The 11,583-nt window shown below is 44.9% G+C and overlaps 1 protein-coding gene across 17 annotated transcripts in view; it reads right to left on the reverse strand.

Moving 5' to 3' along the window:
- The window catches only part of kif1aa (kinesin family member 1Aa), a 290,591-nt gene that overhangs the window by 202,097 nt on the left and 76,911 nt on the right, over positions 1 to 11,583 (reverse strand). The window lies entirely within an intron of this gene.

Here is an 11,583-nt window from a genome sequence, read left to right on the forward strand (position 1 = left end):
CCTGTACTCCAACAAGAGTTAGCACATTTAGGAGAAGAGCAGGAAATAACTGTCAGATGAATATAGGGTAGGAAATGCTCTTTAGATTTGTAAAATAATAATCTTTTATGATAACAACAATCCTTTATCAATTCTGCTATTACCTCCTGGTTAAAGCTGCTGGTTAATAGCTGGTAAATATAAAAGAAAGAAAGGTCTGCATTTTTAATAGCACCGCTCATGACCTCAGGATGTCCCAAAGGCTTTACAGCCAATGATGTACTTTTGAAGTTTGCCACTGTTGTAGTGTAGGAGCACAGAAACAGACCAATCGACCCAACCATTCCCTGTTGGCATTTACCCTCCCCATGGGCAAATAGTTCCAATCAAAGTTACCCCTCTTGATCCCAAGTCCCTTCAACCCTTTTTCCTTCATTCACCTATCCGACCCAAACATGAAACATGCAGTGCTCATCTCACAATCCCAAATTGTTGTGACGCCATCGCACAACACTATGACCTGCACCTGCCACCATGACATTTTGTCAGCAAAATACAGAGACACAATAGGAACAAACTACACGGCACAAATTATCAAGTATATATGGTTAGCCTGGAGTCTCTTCAGGGCTGAAGCCCAACAAGGGGTTAAACAAGGGGTTAAAGACACCTTAGAAAATGCAGTTGTTCTAGCTTATTTCATATTAACCAATGATTAGATCCTCACCTTAAGTATCTATTAACCTATATATGAACCATCCAAAATCCTCAATTTGATTCCATCCTTTAACTCATTTATGGCTATCTGTTATTCTACATGTAAACTATCTGAACCCTTGATGAGACTCTCACCATTATCTTATACATAAATGGATTCCAGACTGTCACTCAACCTGTACAGCTGTCATTCTATACTTAAACCATCTGAAGGTCTTGTTTAGGTTCCAGCCAATAACTCAGCTCTGGGTATCTGATATTTTAATTCAGTGCCTAGTGGGCATAACTGGAAGATTTCAGAATGGGGTTTGAAAGTATTTGTGAACAGAATTTTACCAAGCAGACAGGGCATGGAAGACAAAGATAACAAACTGGCATTTACATAGCAGCTTTCACAGGATATCCGAAAGGGTTCAGGTTTGTGGTTAACATGGCAGCCTATTTGTGCACAGCATGCTCCCACAAACAGCAACAACCAGGTCACTGGAAAGAATTCCTCTGCTCTTCAAATATTGCCACAAGAGCTTTTACATCCACCCAAGAAGGCAGACAGCGTCTCATTTTGCTTCTCACTTGAAATACGACATTTCTGACAGCGCAGCACTCCTTCAGTACTGCACTGAGAGTATTACCAGGATTATATGTTCAAGTCTCTGGAGTGGGACTTGGACTCACAGCCTGATGAAACAGACATTTCCAAACATGAGTCTAAAATCTTAACAGTCTGTCTGTCTTCAAAAGATCATTCGCACTGTTTACTTAATTTTACAAGATCCTGTGTCACTGCCCCTCCTGACTGCACCTAAGTCCTTATCCTCATGTACTCATAGTACCTGATGGATCCGATATAAATAGTTTCCTGGACAACCACGTTCCTGGTTTCAGGAATTCCTGGCACTTGAAGTACTCCAATGGGAATACAGAGATCTCTCCAGTGGAAAGGGAATGTCCAGAAGGGTTGATGTGCCATGAGGTGAGAGGGAAGGCATGTTGTTTAAAGTAAAGCATTGCTGGGGGAGAGGTGGGGCGAAAAACATTGTTGCAATGAAAAGAATTGGGGAGGAATCAGAGTTTTGCGGCTAGACTAACATGGGGCCTATGGAGGGGTCATTCCCAGGAGTTCCAGCCAAATATAGGGTCCTAGTAAAACTCACCATAATGCTGAAAAATTTGTACAGCCACTGGATCAATTCTACTTAAGTGTGGTATATTGTAATCTGATTTGTTTTATCATTAATGCAATTATGGGCCTATTTCATACTGCATTTTACAAAAGGTCTGTGCTTCAATTGATCATAAAGATTTTTTTCGATTGTGAGGTGGGGGGAGGGTGGGTTCTGTGGAGGATTTAGGATGTTCTTGGTGACCAGGTCCCTAAGAATTCTTAATTGGCTTCTCCCTAAATCTTTGAGCTGAAGTAAAGCGTGGAGAATGACTGACACGGTTGGCTGGATTGATAGATTGCAAACAGTGAGAGGACCATTTGGGCGGATGTCCCTCTATAATCGGTCCTCGTCGCTCCTGCTTTCTCTTCATTCCTTTCTCAGTTTCTTTCTATGCTACTTTCCCTTTCTCTGTTCCCCCCCCACTTCCCTGTCTCTCCCTGTTGCCATCATTCTGCCGCCTGTCCCTCTCTCTCCCCCACCATCTTTGTGTCCCTTCTCTCAATCCCTCGTCCAACTCTGCCTCAGCCTACCTCTCTCGCTCTGTTTCCAATACTTTCCTTTGCTCCTTTTCCCTCTGAAACTGATAACCCTGCAGTCTGCCTGCCCGTGTCACAGTGCCAGCTGTTAGACGATGGCTAGTTGCCACGGTGACGACAGATGGAAGTAACTTCCACCAGCGGATCAATAATTTACAGTGCTAGGACCTGGTTACGTGCCCATTTGGGATGAAATGATATCAGGCTTCAAACTGGGAAAAACAAAAAACAGCAAAGAAGCGATGGGGTTCAGCTACACTCTCCCCAACAAGAATGATTAAAATAAAAGCTTAAAGACGCAACCATGGGAACAGACCTCTGCCCAAACTCTTCCCTCAGAGAGGGATGTTTGTACACTGACTGGTGTCTCTCAATCTCTCTCCCTCAAGGAAATAAGAAACGTCGGGGAGAACTTTCTCCCTGTCGGGAGGGAGGAGGGTTGTGCGGGGGCGGGCAGAGCTGGGCACAACCGTTTTATGTGGGCGGGCCAATTAAGGCTGAGCGTTCCCGGTGCGGGCAGGGTGGGGGAAGGTGCTGGAGTCGGGAGTCCGCTTTCTCGCGGATGTGCACAAAAGAGCCACAGAAATCTCTGAGGCACAGAGGCGCCTTAGGGACATTAGTTTGAAGTTTAAACAGGCTAATAGAGTGTAAAAATTTTTATGACATATCCCCTCATGTGAAACTGTCACATGAGCAGGGACGTGTGCATTAATTTTAATAAAATGTTTTCTGAACATTTTAAATCATTCATGAAACCTCATCCCGCTCATGGATGAGGTTCCATGAAAAATGCGAAGGCCGCCTGGGCTCAGTTAATTAGCTTAATTGCTTTTTAACAAGCCTTAATAGGCCTTTGGCAGTTTGGCGGGCGCCCAGCCGAAAATCTAAATAATATGCGGTGACATCGGGATGCATGCCTGATGTCACCCTGTGTCATTTTACGCTTTGGCGAGCGGGCCCCGCTCGCCGAGCCGAAGATTCTGCCCATAAGACTCCGACTAGGCACTTTACAGCCTTCCGGACTGAATATTGAATTCAACAACTTTAGATCTTGAGCTCCCTCCTCCATCCCCACCCCCTTTCTGTTTCCCCCTTCCTTTTGTTTTTCTCCAATAAATTATATAGATTTTTCTTTTCCCACCTATTTCCATTATTTTAAAATATTTTTAAATCTTTTATGCTCTCCCCACCCCCACTAGAGCTATACCTTGAGTGCCCTACCATCCATTCTTAATTAGCACATTTGTTTAGATAATATCACCAATTTAACACCTATGTGTTCTTTTGTTCTGTTGTTTGTGACATCTTTTGATGATCTGATTCTATCACTGCTTGTTTGTCCCTACAACCACACCAACCCCCTCCACTTCTCTCTCTCTCTCTCTCTGCACCCCCCCCCCCCCACACACACCTTAAACCAGCTTATATTTCAACTCTCTCTTGGACTCGAACTCAAGTTCTGTCGAAGGGTCATGAGGACTCGAAATGTCAACTCTTTTCTTCTCCACCGATGCTGCCAGACCTGCTGAGTTTTTCCAGGTAATTCTGTTTTTGTTTTGAATTTCCAGCATCCGCAGTTTTTTTGTTTTTATCTATGCACTGATTGGTGTCTCTCTGGCCCTCTCCCTTGGGGAGCTAACTGTAGACTGAGTGGTGCCTCTCAGTCCCTGTCCCTCAGGAAGATATCTGCTCACTGACAGATGTCTCCCTGGTGTGAAAAGAGACAACTATTGTGTGTAAAATGATTTGTATGGTGCCATCAGATCTTTGCTAGTTTGATGTTTTCTCATGGACATAGGCTGCAGCTGTAGTACAGCTCTCTGTTTCTGCCCGCTACCACCCCCCCCTCCTCCCCACCCCCCCCAAACCCACCTTAAACCAGTTTATATTTCACCCCTCTCCTATTTTTATTTAGTTCTGTTGAAGGGTCATGAGGACTCGAAACGTCAACTGTGCTCTTCTCCGCCGATGCTGCCAGATCTGCTGAGTTTTTCCAGGTATTTCTGTTTCTGTTCTCTGTTTCTTCTGTTTCCCTTTAATCCAATTCCACACTTCCAGTTCCAATTTTTCTACTTCAGATTGAATCATCTAATCTCTTTGCCAAACTCTGCTGTACTCAGGGCGGGGCGGTGTTTGTGGAGGGAGTGATGGAGGTGGGGTAGGGGGTGGTCTTTGAGTCTTTGGAATGAGTGCATTGTAAATACTTGTTACCAACAATGTCATTACTTATTGTAGCTGTTACAGAACCTCACAGTGAATCCACACTGTAAGGCTATTGAAGTACATCTAACTGGCCAGCTTGTCAAAGTAGGACTCTGGGATGTTCTGACAGCTCGCCTGCTGATGCCCTCTGTATCAGCTGGTCACCTGAATGGCATTTCATCACACCCTCCCTTTACCTGCAGGTATAAAACACTGAGAGATGGACTACCAATGTAAGTGGCACCTTACTGATTCGAGATCTGGATGAAAGACAAAGATCTTGGGAACATTACTGAGTATAAAGAATGACATGCATAAAACATTCCTGTCTCAATTACTTTTTGTAGCCTGTTATATCTCATGCTCCTCACTAATGCATGAGCACTGTGGGGTATAACAGAAAGCGTTCTCCATTATACTCCATAGCCTTTCCTCTCACTCTTTCTGATATATCTCACACTCCTCACTGTGACAAGGATGATATCTTACACCCTTCACTACAACGTTCTTGACATATCCTACATTTGCCACTGAAGGAATTCCAAGTGCAGCTCACACAAATCTGGAAAATCTTCACACATCCAACTCAATTCCAGAACACTGCAGGGTCAAATAAGGTCAGCTGGATTCGAGCATCGTCGTCACCAGGTCTGGTTGGTTCAAAATGATGCTGAAAACTGTGACTTCCTAGAACCTAAATGGGCAGCCATCATTGCCATGGCAGAACAACCCAAGGTTGAATGTCAAGAAGGCAGCATTCCAACAGCTCAAGGCTGACATCTAAAGTCAAATCCGGAAGATAAAGGACATGTGGTGGGAACAGAAAGCTCGAAACATCCAATAATATGCCGGCCATCATGACATGAAGCTTTTTGGAAGCCACCAGGGCCATTTATAGAGCAAGGTCAAATGGACAAAATCCCCTTCGTTCACAGGATGGTGTTTCTCTTCTTAAGGATGACAATGCCATCCTTCAACACTAGAAAGAACATTTTCAACAACTCAATGTCACAATGGCAGTTGAATCCACAATGGCAGCTGAATTTTCCAAGCTATCCCCCATTACCCTGTGGTAGAATCCAAGGGTGAATCACCATCAATGGGAGAGCTGCAACAAGCAATTAAATGGAAGGGGACCATAGCTCAAATTTATGGACATTTTGAATTTTTAAGAAAGACCTGTTGTGTTTTTTTTTAAAATGACATATAAACAAAAGCTGGCTGAGCCTGTAAAGTAACCATTGGCTGGAAAATTTCTTTTGACCAACTAGTCCAGAGAACAGAATGTCACATCTAAAAAGCTGTCATGATCTACTTCAGACAGAGACACTTCAAAGGAAAAGATACAATGCAAAAACTGAACTGTAATCTCCAGTGGTTGCGGAGATAATGAAGACTGATTACCATTTTAGCAGAAACCATCTGCTGTGAGTTATATCCCAGACTGTGGACATGATGTGAGTTGAAAAGAAAGCAGATCTGGACGAAAGACATGTTTGTTTTTTGCTTTCCGGGAATACACAAGAAAAAGGGGTTAAAAACCCAACTGCAACCCTGGTCTCTTGTGCGCTAGTTTTGGTGTTCCAGGGGCCTGGTGTGTGAGGATGTGCTGTGAAGGTCACGGCTGAAGAACATCAACTTGGCATCCCTGCACTTGCAGATTAAAAAAGTTTCTCTCTGATTGTTGGAAGCAAGTCAGCGAAGCCACAGTCAAAAAGGAAATAGGACAACTCCTTTCAGCTAACCTGCAAAACCAAGAATCTCCAAACCCACTGCTCAACTGGCAAAGTCGGCTCTACCGGAATCATCCAACTTAACGGCCACAACATTTCACCATCTACTCATGGACCAGCGAAAGACTGATTCATATATCTTTTTAGACTTTTATTTCTGGACTCACTTCTCATTTCTAATCTGTGTTTAAGTATGTTGCATTTTTATTATTTTTTTATCACATTTTAGTAACTAATAAACTCACACATCCTTCAACTCAAGAAAGCCTGGTTAGATTGGCTCTTTTTAAAACATAAGTACATTTGGACTGGGTAAAGGTATCCATGAGGGAAGGGATCCTTTTTAAAATTAACCTTGTTGCGACTAACCAAGTGGGTTGAATAAAGAACAGCCAGTTCATCCTCCCTCACCTGGGAGGCACCATTTGAGGTACCTCATCCGGGATCTTAACAAATTGGGGGACCATCGCCCGGGGACTGGTCATAACAGGATGAAAAACAAGAAACTTCAGCGCAATCCTGCAATTATTTCATGATGATATAACTGCAACTGTGCTGCGCGGGAGATCTGAAACCAACGCTTCCAAAATCCGGACTGGAGTCAAGCAAAGCTGTGTGATAGCCCCTATACTATTTATAATCAGTGGCTATTCGCTTCATCAATGATCAGCTGCCCTCTAGTGTCGGTGTTAAATACTACCTAGATGGAAAACACTTTAACCTCAGTCACCTCCATGCCAAAACTAAACTGACCACCATGGGCATACATGACCTACAGTTTAAAACGATTGCAATGCTGTTGTCTGATATCTTCCTTTTGTGATAGTTCAGGTTGGGGAGCCAGGTTGTCTGCACTTCCCCTGCTTTGGTGTTGATTAAGGGTTTGTACAATGAGGTGTGAGATTCCACAGGCTGAGAGACAAATACTTTTGTTCTTGTAACTCCTGTTGGTAGCTTCCAGAACAAAGGGCCAATCCTGTGGTCATTCACTTGTAGCAGCCATTTTTTTTGGCTCAGCAGAAAGGCCATTTTTAAAAAATAGCAATAAGAATAAAGTTTTTGAACATACAGTGTTGGATTTCTTTTCATGTCATAGGGACCCAATACAAGCAATGCACAATGCATGGCACCTCAATTGTGAAGCACTTTTGAGGCATGCAGAGGAAAGAAGTCCCAAAAATCATATTATAAATAATTTTATACACTACGTCATCAGGAAACCTGTAATTCTTCACATTGACTAACTTTCTGCCTGTAAATGCACTGTTTGGTGAGGTATTGAACCATACAAGGCTTGACTATCAATCCTGAAACAGGACTATCTACTGAAAACTGAAAAGTCTGCCTTACAGTTAGACTTCCTTGAACTTCCTTGACTGCTAATAATGGAGACCCTCTGCTGCAAAGCCAGACTATCTGCTCTGAAACAAGGTTGTCGACCTCAAAACAAAACTGCTTGATCTTTAACTAGTTTTTCTGTCTCTGCTGAACCTGAACTGTCCCTACTGAAGTCAAACCATGTGCCTCAAAACCAGGACCTCGGCCCTAAACCAGGACTGGTGCCAGCCCTAAGATAGCAGCAGTTACAGATCTTTGTTTTGGATTATTGATATAGGAGGAATCTGCAATGCTCTAACACTGGAGTTAACATTCTTAAGAGGCTCATTAACAAGGAAGGTAACTCTTTCGAGTACAAACACATTTCCATCTGTTCCTATTCAGATGAAGTTACATTGTTTCATAGTTTGCCATTGTGAGATTTGAACTCTTGATCTTGGGGTTACAAGCCCAGTACCATAACCACTTGGCTATATCAGTGTTCCCTCCCATATCTTAATTGGTTCTATAATCATTTCTCGTTTAATGCCGATCTGCTTTCTTCATTTGTTTACTGTGCTCCATGGGGCTGTGTAGTGCTAGACCATGCTATGTGGTCTATGTGTCCTGCAACACTCGAGAGCTCTCTGGCTGATCCTACCCCACTTAATGAATCCTTGAAGACAAAAGGAATAATTGGTCCAGTCTGTATCACATTGTGATGAAAATGCTCTCCACAGCCATTTAATGCTCATTAGTAGTAAACGGATATTCCACAGTGTCATTTTCATTTCTGTTTTCAACTTAAATGATTTCAGGAGGCACTCTCTTCACGACTTGCTTTCATTCGTCATCCCACCCCCGCTCCCGCCTCCCACCGCCACCCCACCGCCCCCCCCCCCCCAACACTCGCCCACACCCCATCTCCTGGCCATGCAGACTCTCGCTGAGGGAATGATTTCTTGATGATTGGAAAACAATTGGTCGTTCGCTCAACTTGCCAGTCACCCTTTTGGATCCTGGACTAGGAGGGGGAGGGAGGTTGACACGGAAAGGAATGGGTGGGGAGAAGAACAGAAGAAGAGGAGGGGCTGTAGGGTGGAGGAGAGCAGAAAGGACAGATGGGGTAAGGCAGAGTGCCATTGTGTGAGGGCCAATTTGCCTTGGGGTGGAAGTTGGGAGCTGGTACTGGGCCAGGCTGCTGTATGTCCATGTCTTTACAGGTGAGGGTGGGGGGACTGAATTTTCCTTTCCCTTTGGTGGAAAGTTACAGAGGGCGGGGTAGAAAGTGTTAACTGTTGCAGCTGTTATCCAGGAAGTAGAGCAGTTTCTTCGGGCACATGGGACAATCGCCTAATACAGGGGTTCAGGTCCCTTGCAGTTCAGCAGGCTCACCCCAAGAAATCAGAAGGTGAACCTGTCCTGTTCAGATTTTCCTGGCCAGAATGCAGCCTATGGGCTGCATCAGAACTGTTGAGTGTAATTATTTTTCAAACATTCACATGGAGACAGAGGGGAGCAGTCCTGATCTACAGCAGGCCTGGAAACCACTGCCATCCATAATCACCACCCTGCCCATCCCACAGAGCATGTAGCTGCCCATATCCAAACTCGCACTCAGTCCCATGCACTCATTACCCCTCTGCTCACTGACCTACATTGACTCCCTGCCTGGCAATGCCACATTTTTAAAATTCACATCCTCATTTTCAAATCCCTCCATGCACCCACCCCTCTCCATCGCTGTAACCTCCTCCAGCTCCACAACACTCTGAGATCTCTGCGTTCCTCTAATTCTGGCCTCTTGCACATCCCAGGTTTTAATCTCTCCAACATTTGTGCCTATGTCTTCAGCTGACAACGTACTAGGCTCTAGATTTCCCTTCCTAAACCTCTCCAACTCCCCCCTCTCTTTCCTGTTTTAAGGTGCTCCTTCAAATCTTTTCTTTGACCAAGCTTTTGATCATCTGCTCTAATATTGTCTTATGTGGCTCAGTGTCAAATTTTGCTTTAATAAGCTCCTGTGAAACATATTGGCACATTTTACTATGATAAAAGTGCTATATATTGCAAGTTGCTGTTGTTACCTGAGGGTCCCTACAGGTGGAACAAATGGCCCGAAAGTCATGTGATGAACTGGGTGACCTGAGGTCAAGGCAGGACAGGCACTGGTAGCTAGTCTAAGTTATTGAAATAATGCCGAGGCCCAGTTTTAGGCTGCTCTTGGGCCTCCCAATTGGGGTGCACAATATCCAGTTTTGGGCCTAAGAATGAGTTGAGACGAATTTCCACCACAATAGGTGTTTACCTCTATGGAGGACAGGTGCTTAGCTGCGACCAGGCAAAGGGCTGAGAGACACAACCTGTTTCTCATTCAAAGGGAGATGGGCGAGTGGCTGTGAATTTGCTTCTCCTTGGGTGGGATCAGAATGACTACTAATTGATTTTGGGGCGGGGGGGGAGCAGGTGGAGCAGCAGACCTGTATTTGATGCATGGGATGGGGTGGGGGGGGGGGGGGTGCGGTGTGGTGTGGGGGAGGGAGAAAGAGAAAGGATGAGTTAAAGCTCAGTAGGGGTGTCACAACACTTCTTTTGTCCTTTGCTTTATGCTAAAGTCAAAATTACTCCCAGTGCCTATTTTGACACATCCCACTTTTACTGAACCCTGCTCTGTGTGTCTCAGGTTAGAGGTTCGCGATCTGCTTCGGTCAGATTCTAGTTTACCGTTACCCCTTTAAGGCAACAGTATCCAAACTTTCAGTCATTGTTGGCCCTTCCTGTTCTTACTGCTAAAAAAGGCCAATCAGATAACAGTTTAAATCCATAATCCCACAGACTTGTGTTTACCTAGAAGCTGCTGGTAGCAATATCCACTTCTGAGGAAGCGATCCTGAGGACAGCGCCCCACTCCTGCCCCACCCCCACCATCCTCCGCCTTAATGCCAACCCTCATCCCCCCCACACACCCCCCCCCACCATTCCTCCAACTCCCCACCCAAACCCCACCCTCCCCCACCACCTCCTTATGAGAGGAAGCTGAAGGATCCTTTCCCAGTAATTAACCTCACAATGACAGCAAGCCCTTCTAACTCTCACATAAGAAAATGAGGCTCACACATAAAGGGCCTGGAGTGAGGTGAGAAGTATGGGGAGGGTGGGGGAGGGGGTCGAGGATCTGAGGAATTGACATAACCAGAGTTACACGGTTCAGGAGAGATGGGGAGAAAGCAGGTGGGAGGGGGTATTTAAAAAAAAAGCCTTTCTATCTTGTACTCTCCTGAATTGAGCCTTTTTTTTCTATTTCACATCATGGTTTTTCTCCTAGTGTTCCCAAGGGTACAAATGGTCTCAACCGTTATCCCGGAATTTCGACAACTGCTCTGTGTCCAGTCCAGTTCTACACCTGACTGAACTTAACCCTGGTATAAATGTTCCAATCTTGTCCAAGTTAACTCCCTGCACGCAATATAATCTCACTGAATTCTCCATGACTTGCTCATGGACTGCTTAACTGTAACACAGGAGGAATAGTGTGGAGAGCAAATTTACCTCACTCAGAGTTTCTGTGCCTAACACCTGGATCACGTAGGGTCTGCACTGTTGATGGCTGTAAGTGTAACTTTATTCACCCCAGAAAACAAAGAGTGGCGGACTCTCAGTTTCTCCTGATTGGCTACCTGTGGTGGCTGCACAAGCCTGTTTGTGAGTGCAACAGCATGCTAGTGCCAGGATGTAAAATTGAACACGAGCACGCTTAGTGCAGTGCATAAGACTCAGGGTGGGATTTTCCGGCCTCCCCAACAGCGGGCATTGTCGCGAACAGTACAGGAAAATTTGAAGAGCGCCCAAAAGTTATTTGACGATGCCCGCCACTGACAGGACCGGCAAATCCACCCTTTAACTGAAGACGTGTCCACTGTCTGGAGGTGGAGT

The sequence above is a fragment of the Carcharodon carcharias genome, chromosome 2 (genome assembly GCF_017639515.1).
Source record: "Carcharodon carcharias isolate sCarCar2 chromosome 2, sCarCar2.pri, whole genome shotgun sequence".
NCBI lineage: Eukaryota > Metazoa > Chordata > Chondrichthyes > Lamniformes > Lamnidae > Carcharodon > Carcharodon carcharias.